The sequence below is a fragment of the Camelus bactrianus genome, chromosome 7 (assembly GCF_048773025.1).
Source record: "Camelus bactrianus isolate YW-2024 breed Bactrian camel chromosome 7, ASM4877302v1, whole genome shotgun sequence".
Lineage (NCBI taxonomy): Eukaryota > Metazoa > Chordata > Mammalia > Artiodactyla > Camelidae > Camelus > Camelus bactrianus.
In genome coordinates this window covers 10,000,001-10,025,786 of record NC_133545.1, presented here as the reverse complement: position 1 = coordinate 10,025,786, position 25,786 = coordinate 10,000,001, and the positions used below count along the sequence as shown (strand labels likewise).

Here is a 25,786-nt window from a genome sequence, read left to right as displayed (position 1 = left end):
ATATATAGAAATGTCAAACCACTGTATTGTTCATCTGGAACTAACTTGGTGTTGTAGGTCAATTACAATCAAATTTTAGAAAATCATGAGGAAAGAAAAAAAAAGTTGGCCCCCCAAATTATTTATGTCTGATTTTTTGGAGGGTATGCGTGTGATAAATCATGTTTGCTACTTTCCCCTGGGCAGAGGTCATGTTACCACCAATATCCATCCTATTATAGTACCACTGCCAGTTAACAGTTTAAGTACATTCCCCATGAGTTTCTTCTTTTGAGCTTAAATGTTTTTGTAAATTGTATAGTATTATTTGTTTCATATATAAGAATTTATCACTAAACCAAAATCACATAGCTGGTAAATAAAATCAGGATTCAGACCTAGGTTCTCTGATTCCAGATGTTTTCAGAAGCCCCTGCCTCTTCTCAATATTTTCTTTTGTAACAGATTTACCCATGATATATTTATATCATGATAAATACAGTTGACATATTTAAGTTAGTTTTTACACTTTGCAATCATGTTTTTCTTCGTTGTTTATCATTTTCCCCACCATTGTCGCCAAGCATGCTCTTCTCACCCTACATCCGAGGTGAGCTGATGAAGACGTAGAGCCCCTAACATTGTAACTGCATTATCTTTAGGCTTTAGCTGGGTCTCCTGGAGACCACGTCATACCCCTGTATGATATGTAAGGTATGTTCTCTTATGCAGCATAGATATAATGCACATTAGGATCAAGCCAGTCATTCTGGATCAAGAATAATCAGAAACATCTAAGACCAGCCAGTTGTATACAGTATATAGTCACAAAAAGTTATTTTTATTTTTTTGGACTCAATTGGTTGGCTCTGATTTCCTCCACAGATTAAAAATCTTCACATTTAACAGGAACAGATAACCAGACTTGGGTGAGAGAGTTTATTCTGTTTTCTCTTGTCCAGTGACTGGGACACTCAGGTCTCTCTGTTTGTCCTGTCCTTGGTCACGTACCTGGTGACAGTGCTGGGGAACTTCCTCATTGTTCTTCTGATCAGATTGGACAGCCGGCTCCACACCCCCATGTATTTCTTCCTCACCAACCTCTCCATTGTTGATGTCCTATGCCGCAAGCATCATCCCTCAGATGCTGGTGTATTTTCTTGCAGAACGTAAAGGAATCCCACCTGTGAGCTGTGCAGCCCAGTTATTTTTCTCCCTGGGCCTGGGTGGGATTGAGTTTGTTCTCCTGGCAGTGATGGCCTACGACCGCTACGTGGCTGTGTGTGACCCCCTGAGATAATCGGTCGTCATGCACGGAGGGCTCTGTGCTAGGTTGGCCGTCACATCCTGGGTCAGTGGGTCTGTCAACTCTCTCCTGCAGACCACCATCACCTTTCAGTTGCCCATGTGCACAAACAAGTATATTGATCACATATCCTGCGAAGTCCTAGCTGTGGTCAGGCTGGCCTGTGTGGACACGTCCTCCAATGAGGTTGCAATCGTGGTTTCTAGCATTGTGTTGCTGCTGACCCCTTTCTGCCTGGTTCTCTTGTCCTACATCAAGATCATCACCATCCTCAAGATCCGGTCCACGGAGGGGAGAGAGAAGGCCTTCCACACCTGCGCCTCTCACCTGACAGTGGTTGTCCTGTGCTATGGCATGGCCATTTTCACTTATGTCCAGCCCAGTTCCAGCCCCTCTGTCCTTCAGGAGAAGTTGGTCTCTGTCTTCTATGCCATTTTGATACCTGTGCTGAACCCCCTGATTTATAGTCTCAGGAATAAGGAAGTGAGGGGTGCCTGGCAGAAACTACTAGGGCAGTTATCTGGATTAACGTCAAAACTGGCAACTTGATGAATCATGAGCATCACTTAGAGAAAAGAGCTTTTCCTGTGTGTTCTCCCACCCAGCTGAGATCTGAAGCATTAACTGCATCACCCTGGCAACCAGGAAGGAGATGACAAAATGTGTGCTGGTGATGTCGGGTGGGAGGCTGAGTGGCTGGGAAATGGGATGTGGAGGTATTTTTATGTCACAGCAGCATGTTCAGAGAAATTAAGCTCGACTGTAATAGAACTTCCCACACCTACTCAATCACCATTCATTTAACCCAAGATTAATGATAAAAATATATCATTTCCTGTTGTGATGTATCACAGTGTTTGTAGTCATGGATCTATTCATGGATCTTACTTTGGACCACTGTTTCTTAAACATGCAAATTTTTAATGAGATTATTGTGTTTCCATTGGGAACAAAAACACTTTCACGTTTTAGATTTACTTAAAATAATATATGGTTTATGTATCCACATCTAGTAATTGTGTGAGTCACTCTTGTGGTGAATGTTGCTCTCCAGGCTGAATTAAATGTTTTGTGCAGGACCTCTGACATGTGGACATAAAGACTTTGTCTCAATGCTGGAGGTAACTCAGTGGAAGAATCATCTAAATATCTCATGTTTACATTGATAGTATATAACTAAAGGTGTTTGTACACATGGCTCTTATTGGCCAAGGAAGAGTGAAGTCTCAAGCTTCCCTTGATGTTATACAAAGTGAGAGGAATTTTCATGCATTTATAAGCAGTACTATTCAAATGTTAAAACTGTCCAATCTGTGATAAATCTAATTCTTTTCCTATGTTAGATACAGAATTAGCACATAAAATTTGAAATAATGAATAAAATATATCAATTATGTAGTTAACCTATGAAAAGGCAGATTCCTCAGTGAAAACTGAGGGAAGATAAGACAACTTTGATATGGATTCGGGGACTCAGGATAGTTCCATCAGCTGGGCAGATGTCACCCTCCAGGCTCCACATTAAACACCTTCTCCCATCCCTCCTCACACACAGTGGGGTCCTCACTGATCTTTGTAAATCTAGTGAGTTGGATTATTCTGGAGTAGACCTCACCTCAGAAAAAGCCTAAATAAGGAAAAACAAGGGGAAGAAATAATTGTACGAGAGACAAGGAAGGAGAAAGATGAAAGAATATGATAGCAGCTCATCTTCATCCTCCCTTGAAATCTCAGAGTCCTTCCCCCTGCTGTCTCTTCTCTAGACCAGGTGATGTGCACTTCTTCCGTTTGTGAACATGTGTCACACAGTCTCAGTGTTCAAGTAGAGCTGAAATCCCACTTGATAATCAATTTTACCTTAAAATAATTTAGTTCTATAATTTGTGTTGTAGGTAAACATCCACAAACATGTCAGTGCTGGTGGGCTGAATGTCTCTTGGCGTTAATTCAGTAAATGGTCATGAAGAGTCTACTATGTGTATGACAATGAATTGTTTTTGAGACACAGCAATCCATATGATACAGTTCTGGCAATAATATGATCCTGCCAGGGGATGACAGACAATGAAACAAAAAACACTGTGATAAAAGTCACAGAGACTAAGGCTTCAGGGCTGATTTCAGAAGTCTTCTGTATGAAAGGACCAGAAAAAGTTCAGGTGGAGACCCAGAAAAACGAGAAAGTTATCTAGATGACAACAACCCAGTGGAACAACCTGCGAAAAGTGTAGAGCTAAAATATGAGCATTCAAAAATGTGCTGATGCCTCGCGTGCAAGGCGGGGAAGACTGAGGCAGTTGTGATAGTGAGGCAGGCGGGTAAAGAAGGGTCAGAGCATGGAGGGCACTGATGTCAAATAATCTTTTAACTTTATCTGATAGCCTTGTGGAGCCAGTAAAGATTTTTAAGCAGAATCATGGCTTGATAAAATTGACATTTCTGAATTATCACTTAAAAATTTTTTTTAATTGAAGTGTAGTTGATTTACAATGTGAGTTTCAGGTGTACAGCAAAGCAATTCAGTTATACACATACATACTTATATACACAAATATTTTCTCCCATTTCTTTTCCATTGTATGTTAATACAAGAAATTGCATATAGTTCCCTGTGCTCTACAGTAGGTCCTTGTTGTTTATCTATTTTATATATAGTAGTGTGTATATGTTAATCCCAAACTCCTAATTTATCCCTACGCCCCTCCTTCCTCTTTGGTAACCATAGTTTGTTTTCTATGTCCATCAATTATCACTCTTGCAAAGGAGTCAAAGGAAGAAGAGATGAGAGACAAGGAGACCATGTAGGGGGCTGCTCAGTGATTGAGACATAAATGGACTCTGAACTAAGATAGTGGCAATGGGCAAAGAGAAAAGTCAAGTAAAGCCACATGATAAAAGGTTTCAGAGGAACATTTCATGTTTTCCCAGATTGGAATTCCTATATGGACCTACCACCTCCTCTAAGTGTTATATACCTCCCTGTATTTTCTGTAAATTATGAAGTAAACAGCAAAACATACCGCCAGGAGCACACAGTGTATAAAATGGTAGGAAAAGGAGATGAAAGAAGCAGAAAATCAGTCAAAGATACAAGTGTACACGTGTCAAACATACACATGACGCTTGAAGAAGAAAAATGTGTGAACATGCTGATTCTCATTTCTGCACCTGGTCGAAACGTTTGCGACTCTTCACTCTTCCTCCCGTGAGCCCGTTGCCTTCACCCAGCCTCCACTTCTTTGCTCATGGCCCCTTCTCCCACCTTCAAGGTCAGCAGCACAGGAAACCTCTCTCTGAATCTGATCCTCTGCCTCCGTTTTCACATCTTTCTTCTGACACTGCTCCCATCTCTCTTTAAGGATTCTTCTTATTGCACGGGACCATTAAGGTTATATCCAGGATAGATCCTTAATTTAATACATGTGCCAGTTTCTTTAACATAAAAGGCAGCATATTCACGGATCCTAGGAACGAGGACATAGACACCTGCAGGGGGTCATCACTCAGCCCACCACAGAACCTACTCAGCTTGGACACGTAGTCCTTCCACATGACCCTAGTAATCTTCAGTAGCTTCCTTACTGACTTGATACAGTATACGACCCCATCTCTTACATTTCTTGCCTTATAATGGAAATTATTTCTCTGAAGAGTTCATCAACGTTTCTTGTGAAATGCTGCTGGAAAATATTCAGTTTGTTCGCCTTAAAATACCTTTATTTCTCCTTCATTCAAAAGATGCTTTCTCTACATAAACAATTCTTTGTTGACAATCTTCTCACATCCCTGATCTCTAAAAACGTCCCTCATGTGTCTTCTGGTTTGCATAGTTTCTGAGATGAATTCTGCTTTAGTTTAGATCTTCGTTCTTCTGTACGTGGTGTATCTGTTCATCTCGGGCTGCCTTCAGTATTTTCACTTTACTTTTGGCTTGTATACAGTTAGAACATCGTGTCTCTAGGTTTTTATTCTTTCTTTATTTTTCAATTCTATTTGGCTGAGTTTCTTGGATTTGTGCTTTGATTTCTTTTACTGTTTTCTTTTTCAGACATTATCTCTTTGCTACTTCCTGTAATTCTGTCGCCGTTTTCTTTGTGGAGTTTTCCAATTTCAGGCAGGTTAGATTGTTTGTTATTGTCCCACAGGCCCAGGAGGCTCTTTTCTCTTTTTATGATTACAGTTTTTCCTCTTTATGCTCCAGTTTTGCTGACTTCTACTGACTTATCTTTATCCTCACTGGCTGTTTCTTGGCTCTATTGAGTCTACTCATAAGCAATCTTTGTTTCTGTGGCTGTGCCTTTCATGTCTAGCATTTCCGTTTAATTCTTCCATATAGTTTTCAATTCTCTGTTGAATTTCCCTAAGGACTTAGGACACTGTCCGTATTTTCTGCTAGATATTTTAACTCATTTATGAGTTACTTTAAACCCCCGTGCGGTAGTTCTTATAATCCAAGTATATCTGATTCTGCTTTTTAAAATTTCTTTGTTCAGCACAGTGTACATTTTCTTGCCTTTTCTTCTGACCTTTAATTCTGACTGGAACGCAGACATTTTTTGTGTACAATAATAGACGCGGAGATAAATAGCATTCTACCTTGAAATGGACACATCTCTTCTGTTTCATGTAGTCTTGTGAAGAAACTGGAATCAGTGCAGTCCTGGGTGGAGCTTGGTTTGGGTTTTGTGTTGCTATGGTTATCCTCAGTGCAACATCAATTCCATTTTTTCTGTGTTTCTGAAGAGTTATTTGTATTTAGGGTGGGATATTCAGTCATTGGAGGATTTTTCCAGCATTTCTGTTCCTCCCTCAGTTTAAGCTCTCCCTGTGAGACTGCATGTCACAGAGTGTGTCTGTCCACATGGTCTCTCTAATCCATGGTAAACTGCTGTCACATGTCCCTCCGTTCTTGCTAGCCTGGTGACGGAGGGTGAGGGCTTATCCTCTGTGGTCCTGAGTCTGTCTCAGGCTTGGGCACATCCTTTTCCCCTGTGCCTCAGGGTTGGGGCTTTCTTAGCGGTCTTGCAGTTTCTGCATAGTGAGGAGGTAGACGGCTCCTGGTCTATGTGCAGAGTGATTCCCTGCCCCAAAGACCCCACATGAGAATTTATGTATTTCTGTTATTTTTCTGTTTTCCATCTTTAATGAATCTTCAGCTTTCTCTGAGGAAAACAGGGATTGCTGCCCTTCCCCCAGTGGCTTCAGGCTTTTGTTCCATAATGAAGGTGCTTTGGCGGTTGGAGCGTTCCCTCTGCTCCCTGCAGCGACTGTGGCTGCCTTCACCTAGGCAGACACTGTGCAGGCTTTCTCTGATTTTCCACTTTTCCCCTAAGTGTTCTTGTGAGGGCTGTTCTAAGCCTGTGGAGAAAATATTGAGTATTGGTGGGAACTTCTTTTTTTGCTGTGGCCCTCAGCCATTCTATACTGACAGTAGCCCACACTCAAATGTTAGCAATTTGTGAAAGCAGTTCTCACCAGTTAGTTGGGGAGCCCTGTTTCCCTTCCATGCTCTGGTCCAAGTAAGTAAGAGCTCACATCCTATCTCTTTCTGGAGGTACCTATCTTTTCTGAGATTTCATTCTGTTTGTTTGCCATGCAGCCTTAGTTTACTAATGATTTCAAGAATTATGATTTTGTAGATTATCAAAACTTTCCTTGCTTTAGGATGGAATCATTATTCCTTCCAGCTTTCTACAACCTAAGTGGAAGCTAGAGCAAGCTCAGTTTCTTTCTTTTAAGAAGACTTTCTTTAATAGAGCAGTTTTAAAATCACAGCCAAGTTTGAGCAGAAAGGACAGTGAGTTCCCATATATTATATCTGCCCCCAACCCCCTGCAACAGACACATAACCTTTCCACTGTAAATATCCTGCATCACAGTTGACATTTTCAATTTTTTTAAGGTCAGTTTTAAAGATAGAGTATACATGGGGGATGTGGGTGATAATTTACAGCTCAGTAGTATATAACAGTGCAAATAATGTTTTTTAAGCTAAGGAATTTTAAGTCAGAGAATCCACTTTTTGGAAGCAGCTTACCCAAATTATATGTATAATTTTGGAGCAAATAATGTGTTATATTCATGCTCTTCTTACAAACCCAAGGATACGTATTGATAACATATGTAAGTGTGTCTGACACAAATGCTTCTTGAAGAACTATTTCAATTTCTAGGTAGACATATATGAGATAAACTTCCCGGGTAGAAGATAGCATTTCCTGTTTGGGGGAACAGCAAGAATTTTAGAATTGTAGGGACTCACATGAGGGAGAAGCAGGGAAATTCTCAAATTGTGGAGACTCTCGTTGACTTTACAGTTCTCTCTTAGGTAGTTGAGATATGGCATTAAAGTCATTGGAAACTTTAGATCAAATATTTGTGGAGTGGTTAGTGGTAGAAAAAAAGTGTTGTGGTGAAAATTAATGTGACAGTGGTCTACAGAGTAAATTGTTCAGTAGTTCTCAAATTTTATTCTCTCAGAAACACCTGAAAAGTGTTTTATTTCATCAGAAAACCTGAGAGGCTCCTTAAAACACAGTCTGCTGGATCTTATCTGCATAGTTTCTGATTCAGGCTGCGTAGAACAAAGCCTACCATACCTTGAAAGGCACTGAGTTACGTCACGTTTAGGAACAAAATGCTAAAGTAACTGAGACCAGCAGCATTAATCACGGAAAGGAAGGGTCCATGTAACAGACACTTAGAAGTGAGAGTTGATGTAACTTGCTGAATGATAGAGGTTGGATGAGGAGGAAGATTTCCCCAGGTTTTGAGAGGAGTGGCCGAGAGGGCTATGAGTCCTTGTTAAAAGCTTGGCCTTTAGGAGTTGACCTCTGTTGTCTGAAACCAGTAGTGATGTGAAGTCCTAGATACTGTGACCAGAACCCTGAACCCTCATGGTAATGGAATTTTTCTAACTTTGCTCAGAGCAAATATGCAACCAACCTGTCCATTCTGTGAGAGTTTGGGAATTCAGGTGAGGAGTGAAATTCTATTGCCTGGGACATCCAGAGGCACTGGGGCTGTGACGTCAGAAGCCAAGGGTACATGATGGAATACGCCAGCAGGTGAGCAGAAGGATGGTATGTTGAGTGAGTATAAGAGTCCTGGCCAATAATGAATGGACGTTAGGTAAAGAGATGAGTGGGCATGTGGATGAGGAAATGCATAAAGATGGTTGGATGAGCAGATGAGCAAAGGGACGAGAGCGCATTGAGATGGTTGTAGACGGTCGGGCAAATGGTGGCGCTGAGAATTACTGGGCACTTCACTTGGTAGCTGAATAAACAAATGGATAAATGATTCATTTGAAGGGAGTATGATGCCTAATGAATATTTCAGAGACTGATAAATTAACTGTATTCTGTCAAAATTACACTGAATCTTTGGATAAATATCAAAAATTTAAAGAGGTATACAAAGTTCACACTCTGTATTTAAGGACTTTGCATCCTCTTTTCCTTTTTTTTTTTAATTTGGATACCGTAAAATGTTATTTTTGTACATTTTATTTGGAGTTTTTAATGTCTTATAATATTACAATATTGCAACAAGTTTTGGAACTTAAACAGTACCATGAACATTGTACTCGGGTGTCCATCTAAAATGCAGTGCTCACAACAGCCCACTACACTCCTGGCACATATTTCAGGGGAGTGAAAACAACTCTTTTGTCTCCAGAAGGAGAGGTAAGGGCATCTTGGAGCAGAAGAGGATCCTTGCTCTTCACCTGGTGGATGCAGGCCTAGTCACTGCTCACTACAGTAGGGGCATGAGGGCTAAAATCAGTTTGGGCTATAGGAGAATTTCCTAAAACCTGGCTTCACTGAGTTTTTCGATGGCCTAAGGCTTTGGTGGAGTGTTTCAGTTTGAGGAGGGTGGAGGGAACTGTCTTGCACAGAGAAGGAAGGGTAGCATCAAGGGCCTGCCCTTGAGAATTAGCAGTGGTGGCAGCAATGAAGACTCTACTGCATACAGCTCCCGAGCGGAATCTGTCAGCCCACATCGCTGACTTCAGCCACTGAGAAACCTCCCTGGGTCTGCGTCTGAGCCAATTGTGGGGCACCCGTGAACTCCCTCCCAGCAGCTTCCCTCCCAGGCTAAAGTAGTCCCAGGTGGTCTTAGTCCGGGAGCCAAGGGGCCTGGACCTCTCTCTGGTCCATCACTTTGTTGGGGGAAGCACTCTTTAGAAACCAACACAGACCTAGACTGGAGGAGACATACCTGTTTTGTCTGGCACTAATCAGTGACTGAAAGCTCTGACAGAGGTATCCACAGAGAGTGTGTGTAAACAGAGGTATGGAGGCAGAAATGGAACTTATCTGATTTGTTAGAGATTTTAGATCAGTGATATGAACCATGAATGCTGAAATCTTTTCACCCTCATAAGTATGGCGAAGGTAATGAAGTAATTCTGCTTTATAGAACTTGGGGGCTTAGGTATATTTCTGTTCTCAAGGTTCTCAATTCCAAACATTAGTACTGGCAGAAAGAGTAATAGTGGAACAGAGGGAAGGAGGAAGAGAATGATTAATATTTAGAAACTGGAGATACTATGGCTGAATTCTAGCGTAATTGAGTGAGATGCTAAGGAACAAACCAAGATCTGTAAAATGATAGTAAGGTGCTTACATTCATGAAGATGTAGTAGAAGTGTATTACTTTTCCAAAAAAGATAAATTGTTGAGTGCTATGAAGTCTGTTATCTCAGTTATTTCCCTGGGAGCATACATACAGAGTATCTTGATTTTCCTTTGAGTTTTAGGAAATAGAAATGTAAGATGATGAAATGGATTACTCAAAGTCATACAGTGCTCAGAGTGTGAAGTGGGACTAGAGTTGAGGTCTCCTGACTGTCATCTCAAGGCTGGTGACTCTAGAATGGGCTGTAGGGACGGATCATGCTGTGGAAACATGGTTAACTGGGGGCATTACACTGCAGAGGAATGCCCTGGTCTTACCTATAGAACAAGACATATGAAGAAGGTGAGCATTTACAAAATGATGTGATGATAACACAAATCATCAAAGGATTCCTGGTTTGCATTTACTGGAGAAGCTTGGTTTCTATAATTGTTGATTATGTGAAAAGCCAGGCAGCCAAATCCAGACAGTAGAAGAAACCTAACTGCCTTCTGAAGATATAAAACCATTTTTTGAGAAATCACCCATCCCACTGGTCTTGGGCTCTCTGTTCTAAACATTAGGATGATGCAAATATTCCTGCCCATGATAAATGCATTCAATGTATACAAGAACCATACATTCAGCCACAGATCAGGTGACTATTTGTCTAAATTAAAGTGCACTTTCATTGACAACTGTGTAAAGGTATGGTTTGCTTTATTTTGATCAGCATGGACGAGAACATATCTTTACGTTGTGGGACTCGCCTTCATGTGCTCTGCTTTTGTATTCAGGATGTCTCTTTGTTTCAACCAAGACTGTCGAGGACTCTAATAAGAAGTCCAATATGATCAACTCAAAAGAGTGTTACAAAACGTGTGCACTGATGAAACTTTCAGGAGAGAAAAAGACTTCGGCTTTTTATCCCTTAGTTACAGGGCACCTTTTTTATAACGAGATAGAACATAGGATGGGTAATAGGCTCACCCCGAAGCCTCACTATGTTTCAGATGGGATTTTTGAGGCTGATTGAAGGTTTTGTCCAATTATGTGGTCTTTGAATTGGCATGGATATTGGGGAGACTATTATTCTGAAATATAATACAATTCTGGAAGGTAAGGTATTCAGGAGCACTTCTATCGTGTGCATAATTCCTGAACCTTTTCAAATCAATACTTCTCATTTCCAAGCGTCGGAGGAGAGGGAGGAGATGACTTATTGAAGCAGACAGCTAATGGAGTTAGAAAATGCTGTTAGAGAGTTTTAAATGTCTGATACACCAGGGTAGGATAGTAAAATGTGGTCATGAAGTGTTGCCGGTAGAAAAGTTAGCCATGTATTAAGCCCTGAATACTTCCATCTTTGCAAAATTTAGTCGACTATTTTGGAATGTTTGTTCACAGAGTAGCAATGGAAACTTAATGCAATTAAAAAATGATTTAAAAATGGGAACATTAGCCTCTGAAGACAGCTCCAGAGAACTGCAAGTAATGATCCTGTCTATGTGACATCCACATAATGAAAGTTCTGTCATTATTCATTTGATTTTGTCTGTGGGTGAGTTTTCTAATCTTTCCTCATGAGCAATTGCTGTTTCAGTCGAGGCCATAGTCATACTACTAGAGCAGGGAAGGTGGGGGAGGAAATGGTAAAAAGTTAAAGAGTTCTTCATGTTGAGAAGCCACATGGTCACTCGGGGCTACACCTGAAGGGCGCACTGTAGAGCTATAAGGGAGTTTGACCTCGAGGGCCTTTCATCTGGGAGATCTCCTGCTCAGAGTTTAAGTAAATTATAACAGACTAGTTGGAGATGCCTGATTTCCATGACTATAAGTTACCAGGTGTTTACAAATTTTACCAAAAATTACTGCCGGAGAATTTACCAGTAGAAATATATTTAACTTAAGATCTTAACTTTCCTGACACTCTTTTTAAGAAGAGGAAAGGGCAACCTTTGAGCATGGGCCATTTCTATTGGAAGGAGGCCTTGGTGTGGTGAGTTACCGAGATGAAACTCTTTGACCCATAGATGAAGAGTTGGAGGACAGACCCAGAGAAAGGGGGACAGGAGCACGCTAAAGCCAAATTTTATCTTCCTCCTCCAGCCCCTCACATGAAGACTGGTCCTGGTTTAATACCAGCTAGCATGGTTGTCAGAATTTTACACTCTTCATCTTGTTCAGGTGATGTGTATTTTCAGCTAAAGATGTTATTAAGAAGTAGAAGATTGAAATAATAGGAAAAATAATTGTGGCTGAATTTATGGAGGTAGAATAGGTTGAAAAATAACATTTAACTTGTTACAATTTCCATCAAGTTTTATAATCCAGAGACTATAACAGTTCCCATGGAATCAATGAATAAATTCACTTTTATACAACAAAGACAATGACTAACTAAAATTTAACTTTTAAATTAGAGGTATTTTGTCATGTAAATGGTGTTGTGTGAGAAATACATTCACCTACTTTTTATTCCTTTGTCATCAGGAAAAGAATATTTCGGCCTGATATTTATGTAACTAATAATTACTGGATAATGGGAGAAGGAACATGGAGGTAGTTTTAACCAGGGTCTGTGCAGGTAATATTTTAACTGATAAAATTTGGTCTTGCTGTTCATACCTCACCTCTGACTTTTCCTGCAATTTCCATGTCATTCACATACGGGTTTACAATAAGATTAGGTGCTTTGTGTTTTAAATTCCCTATTTAATGTTATTTCACATTTAAACATTTCGTCAAAAGGACAATGCTCAACAAAAAAGTAGCGGATTTCAGGCATTAGTAACAGTACTTTAGAGAGAGAATTTTTCATGGACTATTTCAATGGCATCTGTAATATTAAGTTACACAGTGGGCTCTACTAATTATGGCCACAGCACTTTTCCCACATCCACCATAATTCATAAAACACAGGCATGAAGACATCCTTCCTTCATGGTGCTCATATCTAAGGAGATAAACCACAGGGTTACATCATTCTTCAGTACTATGTTCTGAACTGGCAGCATGGATTGTTTATTTTTGAGTAGATAAAAGAAAGCTCAGGACAAATGGAGAGGTGTGGTTTGAGATTTGTTGAGTGTGAGCATGATACAACCCAAAAGATGTAAAATGGAATTTTGTTTCTTTATTAATGGAGCACTATGAACCTGGAAAAAAGATGAATTAGCCAGAGTTAAAATGGATACTGAGAAGAGAATACAAAACACACTTGTACTGAAGCAAGACCTAAACAATCTGGCTCTTAACGATGGTCATTGTTCAGTCCTGGTTTTGAACATCAGCTGCATGACCAGCATGTACTAAGGTTTTTGTTGTCTTGTTTGTGCAGACAAGTGGTGCGAGTATTCTCACATTTCCCCCTTAGTTATTTGACTTCACACACACACACACACACACACACATACACACACACACACACACACACACACACAATTTAGGTAGAGTTAAATATCCTGCAAATGAGTTTGGGCTGAGCAGACCAAGCTCTGGCTTCCTGATGGGAGCAGTGAGATATGAAGCACATTGTTAGGTACTAGTCCACTCTCCACCCCAAGCCAGGATGGAAACCCAGCTCTGTTCAAACGTGGCTGATCCCAAAGAAATATGGAGACAGTATTAACTGTGCGTTGTGTTAAAAGCATCTGATGAACATGTGCTTCCTCCTTCATTTGGATTTCTGAATGCTGCTGCTATTTCTATTTTATTTATTATCTACTCTGAGTCCCAGAAGGGACTATGTGAGTGTGGTTAAAAGCTGTATTTGGATATAAATAATTTTGAAATAAAGCATGGTGTTTGAAGCCTTGGGTTAAAAATAATCAGGTAACTTATCAATGAAGGATATTTCCGCTTTTTTAATAAAATGCTTTGCTGTAAAACACAGCACGATAACACTACAGATGATAACATTTAGAAGTAGGGCAGCTGGAGATTGTGGAATGTGTGGGGATTCTGTTCAGAATAAACTTAGTTCTGCATACACTTGGACATCATGGATCTGTTTGTGTATGACAGTGATATGAGTACATTAGTCTTTTGCATGACTAATGAGGAGGGCGTGTGTAGGAGGTATGGAGTGGGTAGAGGTTACATCAGGGAAGTTTGCAAGGAAGCCCTTGCACTCCGCAAGGTGGGACTGATAAGGGCAAATGTAAGTGTGAGTGAACCCTCAGTGAAAGATGGAAGATATGTAATTAAAAACCAAAGATTTATTTACTTATTTGAAGATTAAGTAAAAGAGAATTTATTCAGTGGAGTGATGAGAAGGAGGAAAAAAATCAGACAAGGTATATCGGGAGAGTGGGAGAACTTTTAGTTCCATTGACAGACATGATGTCGGGAAGGAATACAGTGTGTGGGGAGCTGAGTGGAGACGCTGGTGAGATGTTTATGAAACATTCGTTACGTTGCTGGTGAAAGCATCTGCACCTTTGGAGGCAAGTCTAGGAGGTAAGTGCAGAATTGAGGGTGAGCTGCATATAGTTGATAATAATTGTAGTTAGAAATCACAAACTCTTCAAGAAAAAATAAGTATAGAATGAGGAGTACAAACTGAGCACACAAACTTAACAAAATTCTCTAATGGAGGAGGAGAGTTTAGAAAAACTACTCGAGAATGCAGATGAGGAATAATTGGAGGAAAGTCAGATCAGAAGTCAATGACAGAGTTGAGAGAGTAGGAAGGAGTAATTAGTTAACATTGTTAAAAGATGACAATGAAAATCAAATGACAGTCTCCCGGTTTGATGCCTAGAAAGCCAAGAGTGACCTTAAAGAGTTTCTTTGGATTAGTGAAGGTGAAAACTACATTTCCATGGCCTTAAAGATAAACATTCGGAGGAGATAAGCCTGGCAAGTGGACACCAATCATTTGAGAATTCTGGATGTGAATGGAGGAAATAATTAGAATGATAAATAGCAAAGATTCCTCTCTCCATGTTGAGAAGTCTTTATAAGTTTTGTAATGAGGGAAAAGGAGTCGATTGGGAGTAGGAGAAACCCCAGGATGGCAAAGAGAGACACTAAATGAAGGAATAAGATCCTGAAAGGGGGGGGGGAGCATGAAATCAAGGCTTTGATCAATTATCATCACCAAGGGGTGGGTACCTGCCTTAATTCAGTCACTAGAATAGGAATGTTGGATCCTCAACCCCCTTAATTTCACCAGTGATCTTTTCAACTGGCCGATACTATCCACATTTTACAGATGAAGAATTAGGAGACTCATGGAGACCAAATGGCTTGTTTCAGAAAGTGGAAGAGAATGAATTCAAAGCAGAAATTATTAGATTCTGAAGCTCATACTTGCAATAAGATGTGATACTGTCACTTGCAATGAGGCAAAAGCTATGTTAGAGAGATGTGCAGGGTGAGTCCGAGGAGCAGAGGGAGGCATGGTCTGGCGTGTTCTCCAGGCACCTTGCACATTCACCAGGGGAACAGATGATGTGATGATGCTCTGTTTTGTGGATGGATCAGGCCTTTGAATACAGATAAGCATAATAGTCACCTTGAAACACCAGCATCTGGCAAAGATGGCACTTGATGGATATTTGCCGTATTAATAGAAAAAGAAATACCTGATTTTTGCTATGGATCTGCTATTTATTCAGCAACAGTTAACCTATTTTTAAAATTAAAGTTTCCTGTAGTTTTAGAATTAAATTTCAATGCCCTCTTTGAGGCATGAAGATGTTTTCTGAGTCTGACCTTGATTGAAGAAAAGCAAAGTGAGGGTGGTGTTAGTAGTATCTTGATAGAGCTGCAGAGGAGGAACATAAAAGGAGAGGTCAGGTTTGAGAACATTAGGAAACAGGTTTATAAAAATATCTGCATCTGAACCATGAAACAGAAGGGCATTTCTAGACCTACTTGCTTTGTTTTGTCCTTCACCAGGTTTTGACCTTAAAAATAAAACCGCTATTTTACCAGCAAAATGGGTTTATTTGGGAATAGCAAGAGGAGTTGTAATTTGAGACAAAAGCCATAGGCAAGTCCCACAAACAAAGGAGAGGAACCTCATTTTATAGAGAAAAAGGAGGATGCTGGAAAGGGTGGTTTTGAACAAAAGTCCTTTGGAGAACAGTGAGAATTTAGATTGATGACAGTTTCTCATCGGCTGAGTTGCTGGGGTAGCTGCTTTCTTACAGGAGATGCAGTGTGTGTCTTTTCCTGTTGGGGCTTGTAACAGGCGATTCATTCTGTTGATGATTCTTCTTCAAGATCTGTAATCGACATTCTTTCCAGCAATTTATATTGATGGTCTGCTCAGACGCCCCGTCTTGTCTCCTTTCTCCATTTTAATGAGGGTTTCCCTTGATTAATTTTCACAGAGGGGAGAGAGCTGAAGCCTAGACAGTACTCAGTTTTCTGCTCAGAGACCCCATCCTAACTCCTCCGGGTCTGGGGACAACACAAGAACCTCCGTTTCTGCGCTCAAACCCTCTTACCACCTTGTCTCCTACTTTCCCTTATTTTGTACACCGCAAGAAAAGGAAAGTTGGTGAATTAGGCAGACATGGAGAAATAATATGAATGAATCAGTCCTATAAAAATATTTAAGACATATAAATGGCTTCTGATTAAATTTCAAAATTGAGATGATAACATACAGTTCCACTGGAAAAGTGCTTCGTGGGTGAAAAAAACGAAGTGTCGACTCCATTCCATTGTACACCTACCTGAATTCATACCTCCTTCTCTGCAAAGAAGAAGGGTGCTCGGATCCTTGCTTTCCTTCCTCTCTTGTCATTATAAAGCCGAGTATCCACACTCTTATGTCTTTAATTTTGAGCCAATATAAAAAGGTAGATTCTTAAACAGCAAGTTGAAAAGAGAAAAATGAAAAAAAAACAAGATACAGTCACAACCATCTACCCCATTGTATCAGACCGAGGCTGAAGAGACCCCGACTATCAGAAAGACAAATGGTCCCCCAGGTCCTCAGAGTGACCCAACTATTCCAAGCCCTGAGTTCTGTTAAAACTTGCCTCCAGTATCATTTATGTCTGAATCTGTGGGAGGTGGGGCGCATGTGAAAATCATGTTTGCTGCTTTGCTCACCCTGAGACAGAAGTCATGTTACTACTAACACCCGTACTCCTGTGGTACTACTCCCAGGAACAGTGCACAAAGTACTTTCTCCGTAAGTTACCTACATTTGAGCTTGAATGTGCTCAGGAGTTGTATAAAATTGTCTTGTTTCATATATAAAAGTTTGTCACTAAGGCAAAATCACATAGCTGGTAAATAAAATCAGTTTTCAGACCTATGTTCTCTGATACCAGATCTTTTCACAAGCCCCTGCCTTCTCCCAGTATCTCCTTTTATGATTGACTTTTCCATTTCATCATGATGGGTCCAGTTGACATAATTAGGTAGTTTTTGTAACTTCCCAACCAAGTTTTTCTTCACTGTTTGTCATTTTACCATTATTACCTGCCATCCTTTTCTTGCCCTAGAATCTGAGGTAAGTTGGTAAAGATGTGGAGCTCCTGAAATTGTACTGCGTTATCATCAGGCTTTACCTGAGTCCCCCAGGGACCACATCATGTCCTTATCAAGACACTGGCCTGTTCTCGTGATGCAGAATGGATACAGTGTATTCAGAATAGAGCCTGTCATCCTGGCCCACAAGTGATCTTAAACATTAGACCAAGGATGGTCAGTTGTATGCAGTATGTATTGATAAAATTTCTTTTATCTTTGTGGTTCTGTGATTCAACGGCTTCCGTTATTTCTGACTCTCTCTGCAGATTAATAATCCTTACATTTTTTAATGGGAATAGATAACCAGACTTGGGTGAGAGAGTTTATTCTCCTTGGCCTGTCCAGTGACCAGAACACTCAGGTGTCTCTCTTTGTCCTGTTCTCGCTCATGTACCTGGTGACAGTGCTGGGAAACTTCCTCATTGTTCTTCTGATCAGATTGGACAGCCGGCTCCACACCCCCATGTATTTCTTCCTCACCAACCTCTCCATTGTTGATGTCTCTTATGCCACAAGCATCATCCCTCAGATGCTGGTGCATTTTCTTGCAGAACGTAAAGGAATCCCACCTGTGAGCTGTGCAGCCCAGCTATTTTTCTCCCTGGGCCTGGGTGGGATTGAGTTTGTTCTCCTGGCAGTGATGGCCTACGACCGCTACGTGGCTGTGTGTGACCCCCTGAGATACTCGGTCGTCATGCACGGAGGGCTCTGTGCTAGGTTGGCCGTCACATCCTGGGTCAGTGGCTCTGTCAACTCTCTCCTGCAGACCACCATCACCTTTCAGTTGCCCATGTGCACAAACAAGTATATTGATCACATATCCTGCGAAGTCCTAGCTGTGGTCAGGCTGGCCTGTGTGGACACGTCCTCCAATGAGGTTGCAATCGTGGTTTCTAGCAGTGTGTTGCTGATGACCCCTTTCTGCCTGGTTCTCTTGTCCTACATCAAGATCATCTCCACCATCCTCAAGATCCGGTCCACGGAGGGGAGAGAGAAGGCCTTCCACACCTGCGCCTCCACCTGACGGTGGTTGTCCTGTGCTATGGCATGGCCATTTTCACTTATATCCAGCCCAGTTCCAGCCCCTCTGTCCTTCAGGAGAAGTTGGTCTTTCTCTTCTATGCCATTTTGACACCCATGCTGAACCCCCTGATTTACAGTGTCAGGAATAAGGAAGTGAAGGGGGCCTGGCAGAAACTACTAGGGCAATTATCTGAATTAACGTCAAAACTGGCAACTTAATGAATCATGAGCATCACTTAGAGAAAAGAGCTTTGCCTTTGTGTTCTCCCACCCAACTCAGATATGACAAACATCAGCTTCATTGCCATGGCAACCAGGGAGGAGGTGATGAAGCATGTACTGGTGTACTTGGGTAGGAGACTGAGGAGTTAGGTTGGGGTGTTAAGGCAGGGACCTTTTATATCACAGCACCATGTTCAGAGAAATTAAGAACTTCTATAATAGAACTTCTTGTGCTTGCTTGTTTCTGCTCATATAGCCTGAGAATAATTGAAAAAAAAATTATTTGCCATCTTTATTTGTCATATTGTTTGTAATCATGAATCTATTCATGAATCTTATTTTGGATCACTGGTTCTTACACGGTACAAGGTTATAGTGTTTCCATTGGGAACAAAAACATTTTCACATTTTAGACTTATATAAAATAATGTATGTGCTATGTATCTACATCCAATACTTGTGTGAGTCACTGTTCCTAGGAGAGTATTGCTCTCAAGGCTGATTAAAATGTTTCTGTGCTGGACCTATGACATGTGGACATAACAGCCTCTGAGTGCTGGAGGTAAGCCAGTGGAAGAATCCATTAAAGGTCTTGTTTTACACTCATATAACTGAAGGTATTTGTACATCAAGCGCTTACTGGTCAAGGAAAAGTTGCATTTCAAACTCTTCTTGATACTGTATAGACAGTTTGAGAGAAATTTTACTGCATGTGTAATGGGTACCATTTAAATCTTAAAACTGTACATTCTCTGAAAAATCTAAAATCTCTTTTTCTGAGATCTTAGAAATAAATAAGCACACAAAACAGGAAATTATATACACAACATTAAAAGTGTAGTTAATCTAAGGAAGGACAGATTCCTCAGCCAAAGGAAGTGAAAGATAAGACAACTTTAATATTGTCTTAAATTGGGGACTCAGGATAGTTCAGTCAGCTGGGCAGATGTCACCCTCCAGTCTCCCCTCCTGCCTCCCACACACACAGCAGGGCCCTCACTGATCTTTGTAAATCTACTCAGCTGGAGTAGTCTGAGAGTAGACCTCACCTCTGAGAGAGAGCTTAAATAAGGTAAAAGGGGTCTGGGAAGAAATAACAGTACAAAGGATAAGGATGGACAAAGAGGAGAAAGAATGTGATGGTAGCTCATCTCACTCCCTTAAAGATGTCTCAAAGTCCTTTCTTCCATTGTCTTTTCTTTAGGTCAGGTGATGTGCAGTCTTTCCGTCTATGAACACATTATCACACAATCTCACTGAAGTTGCATATAATCCAAAGTCCATTCAACATTGTAAACTTACTTAAAAGTATCAATACTAAATTTTGCAATATAGGCAGGCACCCCAAAGTTGTCAGTGCTCGGGGGCTTGTTGTTCATTCAGAAATATCAGCGGAGGTGTCAGTGGCATGTATGGCTCTTGAGAGATGATAGTTAACATACAATCCTGATGGGGATATGACCTTATAGCAGGGATACAGTAGAAGCTTCCCAGAAATGAGAATCCTTCAGGGGTGACTACAGAAATCTTCCTGTATGAAAGGACCAGAAAAGGTCTGCATGGGGACCAGACAAGCGAAAACAATTTATCTAGATGACAAGCAACCTCAGCAAAGGAGCAACTTGTGAGGCGCTGAGCTGGAAGAGAGATGAGAGTTCAGAAACGTGCTGGAGGCTCACTTGCGGGCAGAGAAGACTCAGGAAGTAGTGAGGATGAAGCAGGTGGCAGGGAGGAGTCAGGGCTTGGAAGCCATCGAATGCTAAATTACTTTGAACTTTATCCTCACAGCAATCAGTAAAGATTTTTAAGTAGGAGCATTGCTGTTTGAAATTTACATTTTTAAATGATCCCTCTGGCAAGTGAGTCAAAGGAAGAAAAGATTGGAGAAAAGGAGACCAGCTTGAGGGCTGCTCCAGTGATACTGCTGAGACATTAGGGAGATCTGCAGTAAGAAACTGGCAGTGGTCAAAGAGAAAAGTCACGTCACAGGATTTAGAAGAGATTTCAGAGGAACATTTCATCTTTTCCTGGATTGGAGTTCCCTTATCAATCCCATTCCTCCTCAAAAATGTCATAATTCTGTCTGAAACTTCCCTAAATTGTGGAGTAAACATCAACTTTTATCACCATGACCAGACCCTCAATAAAAATGGTGGGAGGAAGAGATGGAAGAAGAAGGAAATTAGTCCATAATACAAATGCAGAATGCATATGCACTTCAACGAGGAAGTCACGTGAGAATCCTGTCTCTTCATTTTTGCAGCTGCCATGTGGTCACAATTGCACTTTTCCCCACCACCTTCCATGACCCCTTTGCCCTTACCTCCTCGGCCTGTTTGGGTTCCTCTGAAGAAATACACCCATCTTCATTTCGCAGGAAGCAGAAGTGTTAGAATGGGCTTTAGGTCTGTAGAAACAGACAAGTGCAATCCGATATTCCATATGTTGTTTCTACTTTTATCTCTTTTATTATAGAGGCCTTTTTTCAACACAGTCTTTTCTCAGTAAGTTAAATTCTCAATAAATTAAATTACTTTGATCACTTTGATATGACAGACATTTCTAATTATTAGTTGCTTGTGAAAGACATTCCCAGTATAGGGGAGGAGAGAACTGTTGGAACAGGAGCAAAATAAGATGATGATGTTGTTGTAAACAACAAGGTCATCAAATATAACTTTTGAAAGCTGGACACTGAAAAATATTTAAGAATAAAATATTGTTCCTTATTTAATAACCATAAAAAAAATCATGAGATTTCCTGGAAAAAAAATGCCTAGTACTTATAAAAACTATGGCTTGTTCAAATAAGAATCCAAATAAATCCATACATTGTAATTGTCTACTATATCTCTGAAGAACCATTCAATCTACAGGGTCACCCTCAATTTTCTTTCTTCCCCCTTGGAATTATTTGTTGACTAAAATAGGGCTGTTTGTCCCAGTTGGGTTTCCACGCATCTGGATTTTTTGATGATAGCCTGTTGGTGTAGTTTTTCATGTTCTGTTGACCCACCCTGTGTCTCCTTGATCAGATTTGTGTTTTTGTTTTTTTTTTTCTTGGCAAGAATATTTTCTAGATGGTAGCATATACATCTATAAAAGGGTGTATAGTGTTTGATTTCTCTTTCCTAGGTTTCATGCAGTTACTTAATTGCCAAGTTCAGGGTTTCTCAGTAGCAGCAAACGTCCATTGACATTTTGGGCTGGATAAATGTTTCTTGTAGGGGCTATTTTGTGCTCTGTGGGATATTTTGTAACATTCCTGACCATTTCCCACTAGATGGCAGCTGCATCCCCTCCCCACCATCTTCCAGTTTTGACAATGAGAGAAGTCTCCAGACATTACCAAATGTCCCCTGGGAGGGCAAAATCACTCCTGGTGGAAGACTACTGACCTAGCTCCATTTATTTATTAGAGGTTTCAAGGAGGTGATATATTTCTCACCCCTTTTTATCTTATTATCTGGAATATATTTATAAATAGAAACTTCCTCCTCACCATCATTTCATCTTCCTGAGTTATAGTTGGTATAGAAAGGCAGGATATGTTTTTCATTTTTCCCTTTCTTTAACACTTTTTTAATATAACAAACAAGTTTTTTTAATCCCTATGAACTCATCCATGTAAACTTATTTGCAGTGTTCTAATTCATTGCAGTTATATTCTTACTGATGATCAAATCTGCCCATGTTTACTGAACGGGAGCCTATTTTTATTTCCTTCTGCCACTGTAACAAATCGCCACAAACTCTGTGGCTTAAAACAACAAAAGATTTTTATCTTACAGTTCTGAAGGTCAGAAGTCTGAAATGCATTTCACTGGGCAAAATCTAGGTGTCCACAAGGCTTCATTCCTTTTTGAAGGGTTAGGGAAGAATCAGATTTCTTGCTTTACCCAAGGAAGCCTTCATTCATTTGTTCATGGCTCCTTCTAGCTTGAAGGCCAGCAGCACAGCATCTTCAGACTCTCTCAACTCTGATTCCATCATCACGTCTCTTTCTTCTGACTCTGATCCTCTCACCTTGCTCTTATAAGGACCCTTGTAATTGAAATGAGATCACACAGATAATCCAGAATAATTTCCCTACTTTAAGATCCTTAATATGAATAAATGCACGTGCAAGTTCCTTTAAATGTGAAAAATATTCACAGGTTATGGATATTAGGACATAGACGTCTTTAAGGATTCATTACTTTGTTTATAAAAGAGCCTATTAAAATTGGCTTCTCATTTTTTAACCACATGATCCTAATAATCTTTAAAAGCTTCCTTATGTTCTGGTGTGTTACAGGATTACAGTCCCATCTTTTACACTTCTTGCCTTCTAATGGGAATTATATCTCCAAGAAGCTTTGGTTCCTTTTGGTGGAAAATGTTATTTAGAGAACACAGTCTGAGTACTGTGGCTTACTGGAGGTTTAGGGTTGGTTCTGCTGTTGGCCAGATGGACAGTTAGTAATGACAGCAAATGAATTAGTCTTGGCTAACTGGAGTCCAAGTTACTAAACTCATAGGTAGTCATTGTCTTTGCTGCCGTAGCTACTGGTGTGCTTGGGAAATGAGGCTGATTGACTCCTAAGTTGTGCCATATTCTTGTCCATATGAAAACAGAGAACCTTCTTTGCCATGAACAGTCACATGGCACACTCATGAATCTACTTCTGTTTCTTTCCTATAGCTCTGTGTCTACAATCCTGGGAATTTTATCTTTTATATTCAAGCGAAAGATTAGGCAAGGCCTTTAAATCCATGTGTATCCTGGCTTCAGATCATTTTCCTTCCAGGCAAAGTCATGGTGAAATGTACTGTTTTAAACTCTTCCCATTAGGAGAGATACTTTCTCCATGGTCTTTCAGGGCCAAGCTTATTAGGAAGTAGTCCTACTGATTCCACGGGAGGACATAATTGTGGGTTGAAGTCTTGGATGGGGCGGCAGAAACAGACGTGGTGGGAGTATGAACCAAGTGTTTATGAGGTTGCTCGAGTCTTATGCTCAGGTCTAGTCCTATATATACTTTAAGATTTGTTCCTCAAAGCAGACTTTAATGTACAGCCTTAGGTGCGTGGTGACTTGGTTTCTGATGGCCTGGCATTCGGTTACCAGTATGGCCCAATAGCAATCAAGAGCTGTCTCTCAAAAGAACAGCCACCTCCCTGAAGAGGCAGGGTTTTTCTCCAGAACCCTGTGGACCACCACTTTGAGCTTCTGTTTGTTATCTCAATTTGATGTAGAAACTTCAAGTACCAATGGAAATTTCAGGCCATCAGGACCAAGTAATAGAACTGTTTGTACTACAGGTGGACCATCTGGAGAGTCTTCTCTTGCTTTGGGCTCCACTGGAGGCTAGCATGCATGTACCCTAGACTGACTGGCCTTCTCACAGTAAACCCCCAAATGGACCAACATGGAAAATACTGAGTCTTGAAACACAGGTGCAGGTAAAAGGGAGATTGCATTGGTGTTACCACAATAAAAATTTCAAGGCTGGGTCTCCAGACATAAGGCCTTGAAAACATAATTTATTGATTAGAGAAGTTATTGCCTTGTATGATATAATGTCTCTCTGCCTGGGCTGCAAGGATCACTGCCTTACAGTGAGTTTCCAGGAAATACAACCTGTTCCCCCGCCTACAATTTAAAGTATTCTTCATACTGCTTATTTCTTAGATCAGGAGTAAACCAATTTAGAAGGAGACTAAATCTCCAGTCTGGGTCAGTTTCTTTGGTCTGGGCTGTTGAGGGTGAAGATCACTGCTGTTGGGTTTTTCTCCTGAGACGACACTGAGAGGGAGTAGGAAATGATATAGCTAAACGCTGCTCAGCATTTGCTCATCAGCGTGATTTCACTTCTTACTGTCAAGAACTTTCTTCTATGGGGTTTGAATATTCTAAATAGCTCTCTTAAATTGTAGATTTCTGAAATAAACACATGACCTCAAATGTAGCCTGATCAAGTCAGAGTCCAGTGCTTGTGGCAGAGACTGGCTACTTGCTCATCAAGTTTATTTCCTCTTCTTCCTGGTGCGCAGTTAGGCTAAATGTGAGCTTCTCCTCCACGGTGAACTGCTGTTACTTGTTGCTCCATTCTTGCTGGCTTGGTGATGGAGGGTGAGGACTTACTCTGTTGTCCTGGTTCTGTCTCGGTCTGAGGCACATTCTTTGTCCCAATGTCTCAGGGTTGGGACTTTCTTAGTGGTCTTGCCCCCTCCCCAGCCAGAGGAGATAGCTCCTGGTCTAGACCTAGAATGGTCTCCTGCCCCATGGGAACCCCAGAGCTGGAAGGTTTTTTGTTTTTTGTTTTTTTCCTGTTCCCTCTCCTCAGCAATGAGTCCTCACCTGTCTCAGAAGAAACAGCGTTTGCTGCCCTTCCCACAGTGGCTTCAGGCTTTTGTTCAGTAAGGGAGACAGACGTGGTGGCAGGAGCGGGTTTTCTCCTTACTGCAGCCACTGTGGCTGCCTTCACCTAGACCTGCACCACAAAGAATGCATTTTCCGCTTTTCCGACCTCCTCCAGACGCTCTTGTGAGGACTGTTACAAGTACGTGGGGGCAATTTTGAGAATTGATGTGAACTCTTTTTTCTGTGGCCCCTAGCCATCGCGTGCTCGTATTACGCTCACTTCCAGCCTTGAACAATCTGATAAAGCACTTCTCACAGGCAAGCATGGTGGCCCCACATTCTTCCCATGCCCTCTAGCCCAGGTAAGGCAGAGTGTACGCCCTGTCTCCTTAGAGGTACTTTTTTCCTGGGACATCTTTCTAGTTGATTTTCCTGCAACCTCAACTTTATGATGATTTCAATATAGTTATGATTTTGTAGATTATCTGGTCTTTTCTTATTTAAAATGGAGGCATTGTTCTTTCAAACTTCCAACAACCTAAATAGGATCTAGAAGAAGCTAAATTACTTTTTAAGGTCAATTGATTGATTGATTTACTTACTTCAGGGTAACTTTTTTTTTTCTTTTTCATTAAAAGTTATTACAAGATATTGAATATAGGTCCCTGTGCTATACAGAAGAAATTTGTTTTATCTGTTTTTATATATAGTAGTTAATATTTGTAGATTTCGAACTTCCAAATTTATCCCTTCCCTCCCACTTTCCCCCAGTAACCATAAGATTGTTT

At 40.7% G+C, this 25,786-nt stretch overlaps 2 pseudogenes; both read left to right on the top strand.

The window, feature by feature from the left end:
• The first annotated feature begins 564 nt into the window (after positions 1–564).
• LOC105071838 (olfactory receptor-like protein OLF3) lies at positions 565–1,834 on the top strand (annotated as a pseudogene).
• Positions 1,835–17,696: 15,862 nt separating this feature from the next.
• LOC105068702 (olfactory receptor-like protein OLF3) lies at positions 17,697–18,649 on the top strand (annotated as a pseudogene).
• Positions 18,650–25,786: the final 7,137 nt, after the last annotated feature.